Source organism: Bubalus kerabau, chromosome X (assembly GCF_029407905.1).
Source record: "Bubalus kerabau isolate K-KA32 ecotype Philippines breed swamp buffalo chromosome X, PCC_UOA_SB_1v2, whole genome shotgun sequence".
In the NCBI taxonomy this organism is placed as follows: domain Eukaryota; kingdom Metazoa; phylum Chordata; class Mammalia; order Artiodactyla; family Bovidae; genus Bubalus; species Bubalus kerabau.
The window spans coordinates 25,392,134-25,409,225 of record NC_073647.1 but is presented as its reverse complement, the minus strand read 5'-3'; the positions used below and the strand labels follow the sequence as shown (position 1 = coordinate 25,409,225).

Here is a 17,092-nt window from a genome sequence, read left to right as displayed (position 1 = left end):
GAAAACAGCACGTTTGGAGTGGGATGGGGAGTGCTGGGTAGTGGGCTGGTGGTGTGTGTGAGGTGAAGCTGAGAGTTGGTGGTGGCTGCCCGTTTTCGGAGGCGGTGGAAGCTTATCCCAGCCGATTAGGGACAGTTAGAGAGGGGGGCAGCTCACCCCCACCCCCCAGGAGGCGGCACGCCTAAACTTTCCACTTTTGTTTCTTTGATGAGAGGTTTCCTGGCTCTGGCAACCAGTGGCGAACTGGGGTGGGGCGTGAATTTGTGGGCCCTGGGAATATGTGTGAGAGCAAACATCCCAGGCTAAGAGATGAGAGTGTGTCTTCCCAATTTGTGGAGATCGGCTTGAATTGTGCCCGGCGAAGCGGGGCCAAGCGGATCAGTTTTTAACAGCTTTGTGGGGGTGTCTCTGGGAACTTCGGGTCCAGTTTCTTCGCGACAAACCGTGAAGTGTGCCAGGTGCTGTACCAAGAGGTGGAGATCTCCGGTCACTGCGTTTGGCTGTGGGCTCGCGTCAGGGTTTTCGGTGCCACGCTCCCCACTCCACAGACCCGCTGCCCCTCACCGCATCCTCTGGGCCTGGAGGGCGCCGGCGTGGTCCTAGACCTCAACCCCGGCACCGTCTCCCCTGCCCGGTCTACCTGTAGCTCTGGGTCTCTGGAACCCCGGGCTGGGCCGCTTAATGAGCGGATTGGGCGGCTCTCTCTGTTGATCTAATACGAGTGCACCGTGAATGCTGAAAAATAAATAGAAGGACCGAACATACGATTCTCCTTAGTGAAAAGTCTTTTAGAATAAATAAAAAAAGGCAGAGTTTTCACTGTTGAATGTAAATTCCTTTGCAGTGGAACGAATCATTTCAAGGATAGTTCACGTTGTCCTAACAACGCGGGTGAATGGCCAGGGTCCTTCTTTTTGTTAAAGATATGTTTTCTTTCTTTCAGTCAGAACTGATGATGATACCTCTTTCACGCTCTGTCCTCCGGGATCGTAAATCTCCACTCCCAGCTACCCAAATCGCACTTTCAGATGCCAAGCCCCCGCGGGTGACCGCTTCTCAGGCGGGACCCGCGAGCACCCGGCTTCCCGCCCCCCAACCGGACCCAGCCGCCGGCCCGGTGGCTCCCCGGGGCCTGCCGGCTCCCACCTCCGGGCCTTAGGGGGCGCTGCAGCCGGGGAGGGGAGGGGAGCGGGCCTTCTGGACTGGGGGTGCGGCCTTGTCCTGGGGCGCACAGGCTGCAACGTCCAACTAAGCGGGATGCCTCGACTCCCGTACCTTCAAGGCCCCTGTCAATCTTGTCCTGGCCCCAGGAATGTGAAAAATGTGCACAAAGACTGCACGCCCCTCGTGCGCGATTGTCAGCTGCTGGTGCCCACTTACTGGGGAGAAAAGGTCATTCCGAAACAATCCTGGCCAGCCAAACCTCTCAAATCTAACTTTTCTTCCCCCGCCCCAACCGGCGCCTCCCTCCACAATCCCGAAGACCCTTGCGGCCCAGGCCCCCCGACTTCCCAGCCCCATCCTCGACACCCCAGTCTCTGGGCCGGCGTTTGTACCAAAGCCGATGGGGGCAGAGGGGCAGGCAGGGGATTCGCGGCCCCAGAAAGTGTGCTTGTGACCTTGGGCTGAAGAAAGTTGCTCCCAGTTCACCCACTCATGGGAGAGGGGGCTTCAGACGTCCGGACAGACCCTCTAGGGTCCCAGAAATGATGAGCCTGCGGCAGGGGCGGCTAGCTGGGGCTCCCCGTACCGGGGCGAGGGCGCCCCCCACCCCCCCGCCCCATCCTTCTGCGTCCCGGAAAAAAAAAATAACGAGGAAAGGGCTCCGCCGAGACAAAAGGAGAGGTACTTCGGTCGGGGCCGGCCGAGAGCCCCCGAAAGGGTGGGCCTGCGAGCGGCGGACCCGGACAAAAGGGTGGGGAGCAAGCTTCCCCAGAAGGAGCAGGCTGGGCACTTGGGGCCCAGTTCCACCTGGGGACAAGGTGGCGCTTCTGGCGGCCCGGCCCAAGGCGGGTCCCGCTTGCTGCTAGGGCGCTCGGGGCCGGGCGTTGGGACGCTAACCTAGTTGGAAATGTCCAAGGGGAAAGCAAGGGACGGGTTCCTCCGCGGGGTTTCGCGCCAGGTCTGGCCCCTCGGGAAGAGAACGTAGCCGCGATCGGACCCCAGCGGTGACCATTTGCGTTCGCCCGGGTTTTCAACTCGCCGCCACCTCCGAGGAGAACCGGCCTGCACCCCGCGCAGTCCTCGCGCAGCTGCCCCAACGTGGGTGGAGGGGCTGGGAGGGTCACCCCTCGTCCCTACAGCCGGGCTCGCGGGTCCGGGCAGCTAACGCCCGCGGGGCAGAGCCGGCACCCCGCCCCCCACGCCCAGCTTCACCCGGGCCTCCGAGCGCCGGGGGATCCGGATGAGCGACTCCCGGACTCGGGAGGAAGCAACTCGCGGAAAGTTCATCAGTCGGGCTACTCCGAGGAACTTGGAGCCAGCCGCTAGCTCAGCTCAGGCCTTGATTATTCAGATGAGTTCCTCTTTCTCGAAAACAAAACGAAACAAAAATTGCAAACTCCAGCCGCCGACTGTGTGCAGCCAACTCGGAGGCACGCGCCGGGCACGGCGGCCGGTTCTGCCCTGGCCCCCAAGCCCTCCAGCCTAAGTTACCGAGCAGAACGTTTTTGGAGGACTCTGAGGGCAAACTGGGCAAGGTTTTTCTCGAACTTGCCTTCTGCCCGAAGAGCCGGGCTGGGCAAGGAGTAGCCAGGACAAGTATTGGCAAGTCGCTGCCAAGGGTCCTTCTGGCCTCAGTGTCTGCATCTGTTAAGGGGGAGCAATGATACCCTCTGCTGGGATAGAAGGAACTAACTGTGGCTCAGCAGGTGTTCAGAAAATTCTGATTCCCTTTCCGCACCCCGCCAGCCCCAGCTCCTTAACTTGCCAATTTGGTTAGAAAGGCTTGAAAAGGAAAGCCGGCCTGAGCGCCGAAAGAGCCTTCGTTGTCCAGATTCTCGGCTGCGGGATGGGCCCGGGCCCCGCCCCCAACTCCGGAACCCCCCACCCCACGGGCCGCAGGAGGTGGCGTGTACTCGCTACCGCAGCTCTCTCCCGGGCTGCGGCCTGGGGGCCGGGGCCGAGCGGGGAGCCTCCTGCCCCCCGCCCCCCGCCCCTCTTCTCGCTCAGCCTCCTGGCCTCTGGCCTTTGGGCCGGGAAAATGGCTTAGAGGCCGGCGTCGAGACTTCGGGAAGAGGGGGAACAGAATCGAGCCGCAATAGCCTGTGCGATCTCGGCAACTCCGAGGACGCTGGCGGCCGTGCCTGACACTGAACGGCGCGTCCCGGGCTCCCGGGGCCGGTCGGGGCGCGGCCGCCTGCGCTTCGTTTTGCCGGACTCGGGGCTCGGCGGGCGGGCGGGCGGGAGGCGCGATCCCGGAGGCTCCTTCCCGCCACAGCGTCGACTGCGGAGGTAACATCTGTGCCCACCCCCTCCTCACCACCCCCTCCACCCGCCACGCCACTTACATATATATGTGTGTGTGTGTGTGTGTGTGTGTGTGTGTGTGTGTGTGTTTTTAAGAAAGAAAACGAAAAAGCAACCTTCCTTTCCTACACAATAGACGCACCAGGGGGCCTTTCACTTGGCCAATCTCAGGAGTTTCATATGAACTTCATTAAATCAATTACTCGGTGAACACATCACAATTTATTTGCAATTAGTATCAAAATGTCTTACTTTTCTTAATAGGTCGGAGCAGATGTAGCTACAGAAGGGACAACGCGTTTTCGTGAAATCTATCTCTTGCAACACATTAAATCTTCTGGTCAGAAGAGAAGGAGAAATTCAAAGGCAGTTTAGAGGAGGAGAGAGAAATCAAGCTGGAGACAAATGCGATCCGTGCAGGTGTTGGAGCAGCTTGCGTTATAATTGTATCTAGCGAAAAGGTTGCCTTTATTATCCGTAATGATCGAACAAAAGTCACCATAATTAAACGTCTGGTTTTCTCCGATGACTGAGAGGTGCTTGTCTGAAAGGCGCCGGGTACAGCGAGGGACTTCGGAAATGGTTAACAAGACGCCCCGTTCTTTGAATAGTGGCTTTGTCTTATGGGGGTGGGGGGAAGAGAAGAGACGGAGAGAGAGAGAGAACAGTTATCTAATTTTCATTGCCCCAAACCAGAGATTTATTGATTGCGACAACAGTTTTATTGTACTCGGGGAGGGGGGTTGCTGTAGGTTTATAGAAACTGATTTACTTTCGTTTGGAAGTAAAATCATATGCAACAGTCTCCCCGTTGGAAGGTTGGACCTCAGCTCCTGTTAATACCATTAGTGACACAGGATCGAATTTCAAATGAAGCCTGGTGACAATTACAGACGGAAACAGATGCCCTTGGAAATTTAGGTCAAGTGTTCAAGATTCTGGTTTCATGGTCAAGGTTGTCTTGGGGGTAACCTTGAGGAGATGCTCATAAATCTATCCTCCTCTCCGAACTGGGGATGCGCCTTCCAGCGGGAGTGATATGGAGAAGGGGAGGGGGCAGAAAATTTATTTAGAGGGTCCTCAGGTCACCGAAAACAGAAGAGAGGCTGAAGTATGGTAAAACCGGGCAAGTATGCTGGGCGGGTATCCTGAGTGTGTGTGGTGGTGCGGGGGGTACCAGCCTGGGGGTACCGCGAGGAAGAACAACTGCTCCAGGGACTCCCGCATCCACTTATTAGTCCCCAGCAGGCAGACCTGGAGGCTGGCCCTTAGCCTCCGAGCCTTTTTTTTTTTTTAAACCCATCCGCAAAATAGGAATCAGGGTCCCGCCTGGTCTTTCTGGAAGGGTGGTGGCGAGGATTGAGGGTGATAACGAATTTGAAAGCGACCAGGCTTTCAAATGGAAGTTATTATTCTGAAAGTGCAACCTCCTTCCTTTGCATTTTAATCATTTGCCCCTTAGCTCAGTGAAAAAGGCGTCGTGTCTCTTCCCTCCTGCCCGCGGGAACCTTCCCCCAGAGCCGCCAGCTCCGGCTCCCGCGGCACCAACGCCTCCGTTCAGGGTCGAAAATCATGTTGTCTTTTCCCCGGTTCCCCATCCCAACCGGCGTCTTTAAGCGTGGCAATCTTCGGGGTTTACATCCCTCTGGTGGGTGTTTTCCACTTGACAACTCTTTTAAAGACATAGAACCATATTTTATTTACTGCCTACTATAAATTATTTACTAGCAGGCTGAGGTAATTCCATTAAAGCCTCACGGTTTGTTTATACTAAATAGTTATCTGGGGACTCCTGGCTCGCCTTCGAGCTGCGAGGATCTGGGGAAGTGGAGACGGTCGCTCGGGCAAGAGAGGCCCCCGGAAAGGAGAGGGTCCAGGGGAAACGAAAAGGGTCTTCTGTCTCTTGAGGATTCATTAAAAATTAAACACAATCTGATAATCGTCGTTTTTGCTCGATGCGAGGTGTCATTACTGCCCCCGCTACCCCTCCCGTGCCCCCGCGTGCACGGGCTCACCCTTGAGAGCAAGATGACTTCGTCCTAGGAACTAACTGGACGGTGGCATCAATCCGATTTGGGGGAGGGTGGAGGATACAGCTGTGGGGGGGGGGGCGGGAGATGCAGGGGGCCGTTCCAGGGATGAAGGGAGGAGGAGGGGAGGGGAAGGCCGGCCCTCTTCGCAGGGGTTGCTGCGGAAAGCATGCGAACTTTGCCTCTGGTCCCCTCCCCCAACGCGTGTACCCCCGGCAGAAAAGAGGGAATAGAAAAAAACCAGCCTGAGGGAAGGCACTGGGCTTTAGACGCTGGCTGCGCGCGCACATCTGTGTCTTCCCTCGCCAAGATCTTAGCACTGGCCTGAGTTGCTTCTTTCTACTTTTCTGACTCTGAGTCTTAGGCGTATATAAAACAATTTACTTCTGTCTCTCAACTTAGGGACCTCTCTGGAAATACCAAACACCCCAGGAAATATATTGGCCTTTAGGGGAGGGACGGGGGATTCAGCCAAACAACTGTAAATGAATTTTTGTCTGATCTGTCTGCCATAAGTTATGTTGGCCTTGGAAGGAAAGGGGGGGGGCGGGATATATCTGTTTCTGTTGAAGGCTTTTTCAGAAGGGGCTCTGGAGGCATGTAGTAATGGTGTGTAAGTTTCCCACCTGGTTTTGCAGACGAAGATTTCAGAATAGTCGGGTTATTGCCTGTAACACAGGAAGAGATAAACAAGACACCTGGACAAAAAGCCAGTTGTCTAAAGCGACTGGGAAGTGATCTGCAATAAATAGAAAGGTCACCATATTTCATAATTTTTCTCTTTTTCTTTCAGCTGAAATAGAGATGCAAGGTAGTGGGAAAAAATCATCTTGGTCTCAGTGAGTGACAGGCCTACTGCTGTTCATTACAGAGCTGAAGAACTGGAACTGACAAACATTCAGAATACAGCTTTCATTCTCAGTAGGTAGGTTCACCAATAATTTAAAATTCAATGACATATTTTTAATATTCTCGGTTTATATTTTCTGGTAATTTGGTTACCTTTATTAACTTAAATCCTGTTTTATCAAAAATGAGGAGAAAATTGTAATATGTATAAATACTTAAGTATGCAAACATGAAGGAGGCATTTTATGGTGATGGAGATGCAGGTTAACCCTGTGAACGCCAAGTTGAATGTGTTATGTAACCACTATATTTCAAAATATTTCAATACCCACATGTATACATTGTAAAAAGTAGAGGTGCAATTTACATAACAAAATTAACCATTTACACTTGAACAATTCAGTGATATTTAGTACATTCGCAATGCTGTACAGCTACCACCACTACCAAGTTATAAAACAGGTTCATTGAAGACCGTGATGATGGTCACACAATGATGTAAATGTACTTATTACACCTGAACTGTACACTTTAAAATGGTTAAGATGCTAAGTCTTTTTTTAATTAACTTATTTTCACTATGAAATTCAATCCTAATCCAATCATACAAAAATACCTACTTAAAAAAAAAAAAAGACAACAGAAAATGCAACCCAAACCAAACCAACCAACAAAAAAAATGTTTATCAACCCCAAATAAAACCTTGTACCCAGTAAATCATGACTCCCCATTCTGCCCGACTCCAAGCCCCTGGCAGATCTTTTTATTGGTGCTGGTATTTCTTAAAAACAAGTATTTTCCTCAGCAGCAAAATTTCTGTCTGCTACTATTTCCTTAAAATCTATGTCATCACATTCTATTCCATACATCTAACTACAGATACAAAGAGGGGATAAACGACATAATCTGCTTATTTGTATTTGTTCTAGAAGCCAATAGAAGGTTTCCAGATTGGTATTTGCAACATGGGTCTTTTTAATGAGCGGGTGGATCCCTGGGCAACACATACAAATACTTTGTTAGTCATTGTGGGAGGGACATGAGTTTGAGGCAACAGTTAATCTTGCTCTCATCAATAGAAAGTGGATTAGCATGGTATTTTCTCTTTTGAAATGTAATTCATAAAGTTTAACAAAGCAATAGTTATCATCAACCTTTTGGGAACAAGAGTGCTAAGATGAGTTTTTTTGCAAACCATTTGTTTCTGGGCATCAAAACTGTGCCCTGAATTCACAATTATGGAAAAACTTTGTGAATAGCTTACAATTGTCAGAGTCCCATCTCCTTGGTCTTGTGTGTGCTGACGCATTCATTTATTCACAGGGTTCACCACAAAGACGAAAGGAAATATGACTGTGGCTAAAGAATTTTAATCAAAATGGAAGCTACCATTCATGTAACTAGGACCACAGGGTTCGAGGCCATTGGAGAAGCTATTTCTGTAAGATGGCAGCAAGAGGTCAGGACTGGCCCAGAGTTGTGAGCTCAGACAGATTTTTGAACCCTATCCACCACCGTGGATTAATGGGAATGAAAGGAGCAAAGAATATGTTGGTGAACAAAAACATGGGTGGTCAGTTCTGTAGTTCAACTCTGTGCTTTATTCTATTTGAAGAATGATAACTTTCAAAAGAGTTAGCTGATTTTGACCTGTGTTGTTAGCAAAAGTGAGTTAGCAAAAGGCATGTTTTACATTTAATGTTCAGATTAGTTTGTCATGAGGGGAAAACAAAAAGTGGCACTTAGAGAAATTCCATTCCTCCTGATACATTCCTCCAATGAAACCTATTTCCTTTTTTCCCCCACTATCGATATTTTGGGCTGCTTAGTGAGTTAGTATCTATGACACTGTGAAAGTGTTAGTCACTCAGTCATGTCTCTTTGTGACCCCATGGACTGTAGCCCACCAGGCTCCTCTGTCCATGGAATTCTCCAGGCAAGAATACTGGAGTGGGTTGCCATTTCCTTCTCCAAGTATCTATGAGCTAGGTACTATTATTATTTTCATTTTATGGAGGGGAGAAATTGAAGTATGGAAATAAATTATATTAATTGCCCAAAGTCACAGAGCTACTAAGTGCAAGCCAGAATTCAAGTCAAGGCAGACTGACTCCAGAGCCCAGACTCTTAACCACTCCACTATCTTGCCTCAGTTCAGTTCAGTTCAGTTCAGTCGACCCTTTGAGACTCCATGGACTGCAGCACACCAGGCTTCCCTGTCCATCACCAACTCCCAGAATTTACTCAAACTCATGTCTATCACCCCGGTGATGTCGCCTAACCGTCTCATCCTCTGTCGTCCCCTTCTCCTCCTGCCTTCAATCTTTCCCAGCATCAGGGTCTTTTCTAATAAGTCAGTTCTTCGCGTCAGGTGGCCAAAGTATTGTAGGGCATGGAAAAAGCAAGGGTGAGTGTGGGGTGTGAGGAGGCTGATGGGGGGGACAAATTGGGGCCAATCCCCGTGAGGATTGTGTAGGTCTCAGGAAGGAATTTATCTTTATCCTTGACAGGAGGGGAACCCCTGAACTGTTTTGAGCAGAGGAGTGACGTGATCTGGTTTACATTTTCACAAGATCACTCTGGCTTCTTGTTGAGGACAAACTGTAGGAATAAAAGTTGGAGTCAGCCAGATCAGCTAGAGGCTACTACAGTTATTCAGGTGGGAGATGAGGGAGATTGCAACTAGGATGGTGGTGATGGAGAGGAACGGAGGGATTTAGTAAATATGTTGGAGATAGCACTTATGCGACATACTGGTGGTGCCAGACTTGGGAAGGTTAGGTGGAAAAGAGAGGAATAAATCAGACATGATTGATAGGTTTCTATTGAGCAACTAGATGGATGGTGGTACTTAGCTTCTTCCCTGCTCTTTACCCATGTGGATTCTGGGTGCCATCTTGCCTTCCTGACCTCTAGGAACTATTCAGCCATTACCTCTTATTCTTTTCTGGGACAAATGTCAATGCTTTATGTCCGGAATGCTCAGAATGCCCCAGGTTCTCCCCACTCAGTCCTAGTGTTCAATATGAACCAATACCTAGCTCAGAGCCAGTTTGCAAGACAAGTATCAGTGGTTAACACCATTGAGAGTTCTCAGGTCACCCCTAAGACATTCTAGAATGGGTCCCCCAGGTAACTCCATTTCTGATGTATAGGCAGTATGGAATAAAGAGAAGATAGTATAGCATGGAAGATGAGATCACTGACTCTGGAGTCAGATACATAGTCAGAGTCCTACCCCACCATTGATTATCTGTATGATCTTAGGCAAGTTACCTAACCTTTCAAAGCTCCAGTGTCCTCATCTGTAAAATGGGTATAATATTATATTTTTCATTATTAAATGAAAGAATGCATGTAAAGTGCTACTTATAAGTATCTGCCACATCAGTATGTTAAAAGTGATCTTTATTATGGTTTTATTTGTATTTCTTATTTTTATATTCAGTTCAGTTCAGTTGCTCAGTCGTGTCTGATTCTTTGTGACCCCATGGACTGCTGCACGCCAGGCCTCCCTGTCCTTCACCAACTCCAGGAGCTTACTTAAACTCATGGCCATTGAGTTGGTGCTGCCATCTAATCATCTCATCCTCTGTCGTCCCCTTCTTCTCCTACCTTCAATCTTTCCCAGCATCAGGGTCTTTTCCAGTGAGTCAGTTCTTTGCATCAGGTGGCCAAAGTATTGGAGTTTGAGCTTCAGCATCAGTTCTTCCAATGAATATTCAGGACTGATTTCCTTTAGGATGGACTGGTTGGATCTCCTTGCAGTCCAAGTGACTCTCAAGAGTCTTCTCCAACACCACAGTTCAAAAGCATCAATTCTTTGGTGCTCAGCTTTCTTTATAGTCCAACTCTCACATCCATACATGACTACTGGAAAAACCATAGGTTTGACTGGACGGACCTTTGTTGGCAGTATTATTTTTCACATACCAGTTTTAGTTCTGCCCAGGAAGCAATATAAATATGACTCCTCTTCCTCAAGGTGGAATTTAGCATCTGTGAAGAATTTCCACCTTACTGAATGTACCCTTCTAAGAAATGTCTGTCTTTGATTTGTTCATGGGGTAAAACATTTCCAGATCTCTCTACATCCTTAGTTTGTTCATAGGAATATTGTGAGAATGAATGAGGTAATGTTAGTGAAAAGACCTTGTGAACTGTGGAAGAGCTAAACAAATATTTTTATTCTTTAAAACATATATATGACATATAATAATAAGTTATCCTAATTTGCATATGAAAAATCAGGGCACCAAAATTCAACTGAAACAAATCATGAATTTCTAAATTTTTATCTTATGTTATTGAAAAAAGAAAGCTGGAAGTCCATTGTGAGCAAAGATAACTGCATTACAAGAAAGGAGTTCGAATGTATGGTTAATTCCCAGGATATATATATTGTGGTTTGAAATGTTTATTACCTAGCCTACAATTCAATCTTGACATGCAGTGTATAAATACCATACTTAATTCTAGATTTACAAATTTAACTCACCTCTATAACACAGGAGATGAAAGAGAACATGGAATGCTTTTGTGCCAGGTTCTGTGCTAAATCATATATTTATCTTCTAAAAATCAAAGTAAATATATATCACCAATTAAAAGACAAATATATGTTACACCTATTAGTTAAAATTATTCAAAATTCAGAACTATTTGTGACCAAAAATCCACATTTTAATTTGAAAGTATATCCATGATTTTGGTGAATGTCAAAAAAGAACTGTTTTAATTATACATGTCTCAGTTTGATTTAAAATTGTGAAATAAAATAGGTCTGGTGTCTTTTTCATTGAGGTCTGAAAGTCTTAGAAATGTTTGAGGTTTTACTTCATCATCAGAGTTGATGAAATACCCTTCTACTTTGTACAAAGAAGCTTCAACATTCTTTGTATTATTGAAGTGGTTCCAAAAGGAGCCACTTTTTTTTGCTATCTAACAGCTCTATAAAATAAATTTGGCAAAGTATTAACAACTGGTGAATTTAGGTGAAGGCTATATTCTTTAAAATTTTTTGTAGTTTTAAAATTTCCAAAATGAAAAGTTAGGAAAACATATTTTAAAAAAAGTTTTCATGAGTGGTAAAGATTTCACTGCATATTGAAATAATTAAAAACTAATACAGAAATAAAATAGAAATTATTTTGCAAAATACAGAGTAGATTTACTTTGAAATGTATGGGTTTATAATTAACCTAAATAATATTTGGAAAATGCATTTTAAATTTTATTAAACTGTTTATTTTACTTCTTTTAAAAATACTTAATATCTCTTGGCTTCTGCAGTCATTCCTTCCACAGGTATTTATTGAGAACCTCCACCATGGCTAGTAATTGTCTAGATGCTATGTGAGATACAAAGATCTATAAGACATGGCCTGTGCCCTCAAGGAATTTACAAGCTAGAAGTAGTATCATATTCTTCAAAAAGCTTCCACAGTGTAAACAGAAACTATAAGCTTATAAAAGAAAGTAAGCAAATCTACTCCAGAAGTCCACTTGGCAATATCACTACCCTGATTCTGCAGTTGATGTCTTTTTCTAAGGCAGTAGTCACTAAGTTGTGTCTGACTCTTACGGCCCCATGGACTGTAGTCCAGCCAGGCTCCTCTCTCCATGGGACTTCCCAGGCAAGAATATTGGAGTGGATTACCATTTCCTTTTCCAGGGGATCTTCCCCACCCAGGGATCAAACTCACATCTCTTGTGTCTCCTGCATTGCAGGCAGATTCTTAACCACTGAGCTGCCAGGGAAACCCTCTCTCTAAGGCAGAGATGGTGCTTATCATTGCTTCTTCATCCTCTTTGTCCTCTTTCTCTGCTTCCTCTTCCTTCACCTCCACTTTCTTCTTCCTTTTTCTTCGTTGTTCACATCATCACATTTTCATCCATAGTTTTTCAGTGCTTACAAATAATTTTCGATCCTCAAAGTTATTTATTGTCTTTATGCTTTTAAATTGTAGGAAGGACAGAAGCATAAACTATAATTGACCTAGGAATATTGGGGGAAAAGTAAATAAAATAATAAAAACATTAGCTTCACATGATCAGTGCTTTTCTCATTAAATAATGTTTTACTACTTCAGGTAAATTTATCCAATAAGACATTAGAACATCTTTTAATACCCCATAATAGAGAACTTTCCTGTGAAGAGAGTGCTTCCTTTATGGTTTCCATTACCTGCTCTCTTGGGTTCCTGCCTTAACTCTTTTTTAGTACACTATCTCAAAAATAAGGATTGAAAGATGTGACTTTGCATATCAGCAACAATTACCACAGAATATGACTTCTTTCTTTAGCTTGCCTCTGAAGCTTTTTTTGGTTGCAAAGGAAACAAAATGATCAAATACCTGCTTGATAGTGTTTGCATTTAACTATAGAAGTATGTTCACTTTATGTTAGCAAAACATGGAGATCTGTGAACAATAGCAACAACAGAGGTGATGAGGGGTTTAGCCTGATGATAAGATTCAAAGCTGAGGACTTTTTAAGGAAGGAAGGAAGGAAGAGACTAGCAATGAGAAGCAAAAGAACGTCTACTCCATCTCTTTACAAACCTTGGGGATCTTTCTGTGTCAACTAGTATAGAACTACTTTATTCTATTAATCTGCTGCCTACTATTCCATAATGTGGGCAGGTCATCATTTAGTTAACCTTTCAAACATCTAATGGATATTTAGGTTATTTCTAATTTTTTTGATATCACATACAATCTCACGCAGTTTTTTACCATGGTTCTTATACAGAAAGAACTTGCTGCTCCCTACAAGGGGGCAAAAAGTGAAGGCTCTTTTGTATTTTATCTTGTGCTTCAAGATCACAGAATGTCAGAATTCAAAGGGGTTTTAGACGTTTTCATTTCTCTACTGCCTCCTCTAGTACCTCTCAAGTCGCTAGTACCTCCTCTCCCATCCTCATTCTCAGCTATGATCTTGTTTCCTATTTCCTTGAGAAAATAGAAGAGATCAGCAAAGATCGTCCACAAGTTGCCAGTACCATGTGTACATATATCTACCTGGAGCTTCTGTACCCCTGGACTTGTCCTTCTCTCCAGATATTCTGGATGAGCCATTGTGCTACTGGCTAAGGAGGAGACAGCCTCTAGTATACAGTAGTTCTCTTCTTGTGTACTCAGAGACACAAGCTTAACAATTCTTCCCTCTCTCTTCTGCGTCATTAAAATCTCTCTCTCTAATGGATTGTTCCTGTTACCATACAATCATGTTGTTATTTCTCCTATCTTAAAAAAGGATACTCTTTCCTGACCCTACTTCCTCTTCTATATACTGTTCCACTTCTCTGCTCCCTTCTGCAGCAAAATTCCTCAAAAGAATTGTCCATACTTATGAATTTTAATTCTTCTTTCACTATGTTTTGAACCTGATTCACTGACTTTTGTCCCTACTACTCTGCCAAAATTGCTTTTACCAAGGTCACAAGGGAATTCGACCAAGAGCGATTTTGCATCCTCATTATTTCTTGACCTAGCAGCAGCATTTGGCACATTGATTGCTTCCTCTTACCTTGAAACTTCCACCTTGGGTTCCAGGATACCACTTGTATGATGTCCCCTCTCTCACTCTTAACATTGGTAATTTGTGGGGTGTTTTCCTTCTTCCTGATCAGTCTATATAGAAATCAATTTATCAGTTTTATTGAACTTATCAGTAAACCAGTTTTGGGTTTTATTGATTTTCTGTATTGTTTTTCTACTTCCTATTTCATTGACTTCTGCTTTCTTCTACTTTGGGTTTTCTTTGCATTTCTTTTTTAAATCTTCTTAAGGTAAAAATTGAGGTCATTCATTGTCTTCCTTTTCTAGTGTAGATGTTTCATTCCATACATTTCACTGCAAGTACTGCTTTAAGTGACATCCCATAAATTCTGTTTTATTGCATTTTCATTTTTATTCAGTGTAAAAAATTTTAATATTTCTTTGGATTACTTTCTGTGACCCATGGGATATCCAGAAGTGTGAGGGTTTTGGCTTTGTTTTAGTTTCCAAATATTTGGGAATTTTCCAGTTAACTTTCTGTGGCATAGTTTCCATTTTAATTCCACTAAGTCAAGGAACAGACTGCTGATCAAAACCACAATGAGATATCACTTCATCATAAAGAATGGCTATCATCATAAAGAACACAAATAACAAATGTTGCTGAGGATGTGGAGAAAAGGGAACCTTCCTACTCTATTGGTGGGAATGTAAATCAGAGCAGTCACTGTGGAAAACAGTATGGTAATTTCTCAAAAAACTAAAAATAGAATGACCATATGACCCAGCAATTTCTCTTATATATCCCAAACAAACCAAAAACACTAATTTGAAAAGATACATGCACCCCATTGTTCATAGCAGCGTTGTTCATAATTGCCAAGGTGTGGAAGCAACATAAGTGTCCATCAACAGATGAATGGATAAAGAAGATGTGGTATATATATAAAATGGAATACTGCTCAGCCATAAAAAGAATGAAGTTTTGCCTTTTGCAGCAACATGGATGGATCTTATGGGCATTATGCTAAGTGAGATAAGTCAGACGGAGAAAGACAAATACTGTATGATATTGCTCATGTATGGAATCTAAAAAGTACAACAAACTAGTGAATAAAACAAAAAAGAAGCAGACTCACTGATACAGAGAACAAACTAGTGGTTACCAGTGGGGAGTGGGAATGGGGGAGGGGAAACATAGGGGTGGAGGAGAAGGAGGTACAAACTATTGGGTGTAAGATAGGTTCAAAGATATATTGTACAACACAAGGAATATAGGCAACATTTTGTAATATCTGTAGATGGAAAGTAACCTTTCAAAAATTTTTTTTAAAAATTAAAAAAAAGAAAAACAAATGTTATTATGGGATTATATGAGACATGTGCATTCAACTTTTGAAAACTGTAAAGTACTATAAAATTTAAAGAATCTTGCATTTCATAAAAAAAATTACTGACACTTGTTTCATGGCCTAGAATGTGATATATGTTGGTAAATGTTCCATGTCACATGAAAAGAATGTGCATTCTGCTGTTCTTGGGTAGAGTATAGTAATGTCATTTAGGTCAAGGTAGTTCATAGTGTTTTTCTAAACTACTGTATCTTTGCTGCTTTTCTCTTTACTTTTTATATCAGTTATTGAGGGAAGATTATTGAAATCTCTAAACATCATTATAGGTTTCTCTATTTCTCCTTGCAGTTCTATCCTTCTCCAACTTTCTCCTCATTCTTTTTCAAAATTATCTTGACTATTTTTGATCAGTTATTCTTACATATGGATTGTAGATTAGCTTATTGAGTGCTATGAAAAACCCATGTTTGGAATCTATTTAAATTCTAGATTATTTGGGAGAAGGAGTTCTTATCTTTATGATACCATGTCTTCTTATCCATGAATACGGTATGTTGCTCTGTTGATTTAGGTCTTCAACTTCCTTTTTATAACTTTTATTATTTTTGTCTGTGAAGGTTGTACAAAGGAAATGCGTGCATCAAATATATATTGAGTCACCATGGTGCATCAAGAACTGCTCAGGCTCTGAGAATCCACTGACAAGTAACCAAAAGCAGACATGGTCCCTGTTCTCCTGCAGCTTGTATTTGGGGGTGTGTATGTGCAGTGAACAGGCACATAATAAAGAAGTAATAAATAAATAGAATAATTGCAGAGTGACACATGCTCTGAAGAAAATAAAGCAGAGTAATATAATATAGAATGATGGAAGAAAGTTTCATGCATTGAGTAGTCAGGAGAGTTTCTCTAAGGAGGTAACATTTGAACAAAGACTCAAATGACAAGAGGCCAGCCACAAGAAGTCCTAGGGAAAGAACAGTGCAGGCAGTACATCAAGTATCTTAAAAATAATAGCTACTGTTTATTGACTATGTCACTTGTACTGTGCCAGGCACTATTTTAAGCACCTAACTTTCACTGTATCATTATTAATCATTATTGAAGCAGATATCAGCTAGCAAGTGCCAGAACAAGACTTTAAACCCAGGCAGCCTGGATTTCAAGCCTTTTTTCTTAAGCAATATGCATTGCTAATCTTCCCCCCTTAAGCACAGATCAGTGTGGCTGAATTGTATGGGGTAAATTGTGTGAACTGTGTGGTAGAACTTGAGGTTAGGGAAGGAGCATTTTAATAAGACTCCTCTCTAGTGATGCAGATACTTCAGTGACCACACACAGAAAAGAACATAGACTTCAGAGAATTCATTCAGAAAAGTCACTAAATAAACATACTACAACAAACTCTGGGAAGGGAAAGAATCTGATTTCCAGAGTTGCCACATTATATTGTTTAAAATGCTCATTTTGCAACAAAAAATTATGAGGCATGCAAAAAAAAAAAAAAACCAAGAAATTATGGTCCATACACAGGAAAAAATATAAGGAAGAGAAACTGTGTTTGAGAAAGTTCGGATATGGTGTTTACTAGACAATGACTAAGCATCAGCCATTTTATATATATTTAAGAACTAGAGGCAACCATGTCTAAAGGACTAAATAAGGTATGAGAAAAATGTCTCCCTAAATATCAATAAAGGGACATAAATGATAAAAAGCAAATCAAATGGAAATTCTAGAGGTGAAAAGCAGAATAACTGTAATGAAAAAGTCACTAGAAGAAGTCATCAGCAAATTTGATTAAGCAGAAGAACCAGGGAACATAAGTCAACTGAAATTATTCAGTCTGAGGAGCACAAAGAGAGAAGAATAAAGAAAAACTGAACAGA

At 43.8% G+C, this 17,092-nt stretch overlaps 1 long non-coding RNA gene across 1 annotated transcript; it reads left to right on the top strand.

The window, feature by feature from the left end:
- Window positions 1-5,748: 5,748 nt before the first annotated feature.
- Window positions 5,749-16,691, top strand: LOC129639746 (uncharacterized). Its single transcript, XR_008708580.1, has 3 exons — window positions 5,749-5,864; window positions 6,292-6,423; window positions 15,821-16,691. It is a non-coding gene; the product is annotated as an uncharacterized LOC129639746 (long non-coding RNA).
- Window positions 16,692-17,092: the final 401 nt, after the last annotated feature.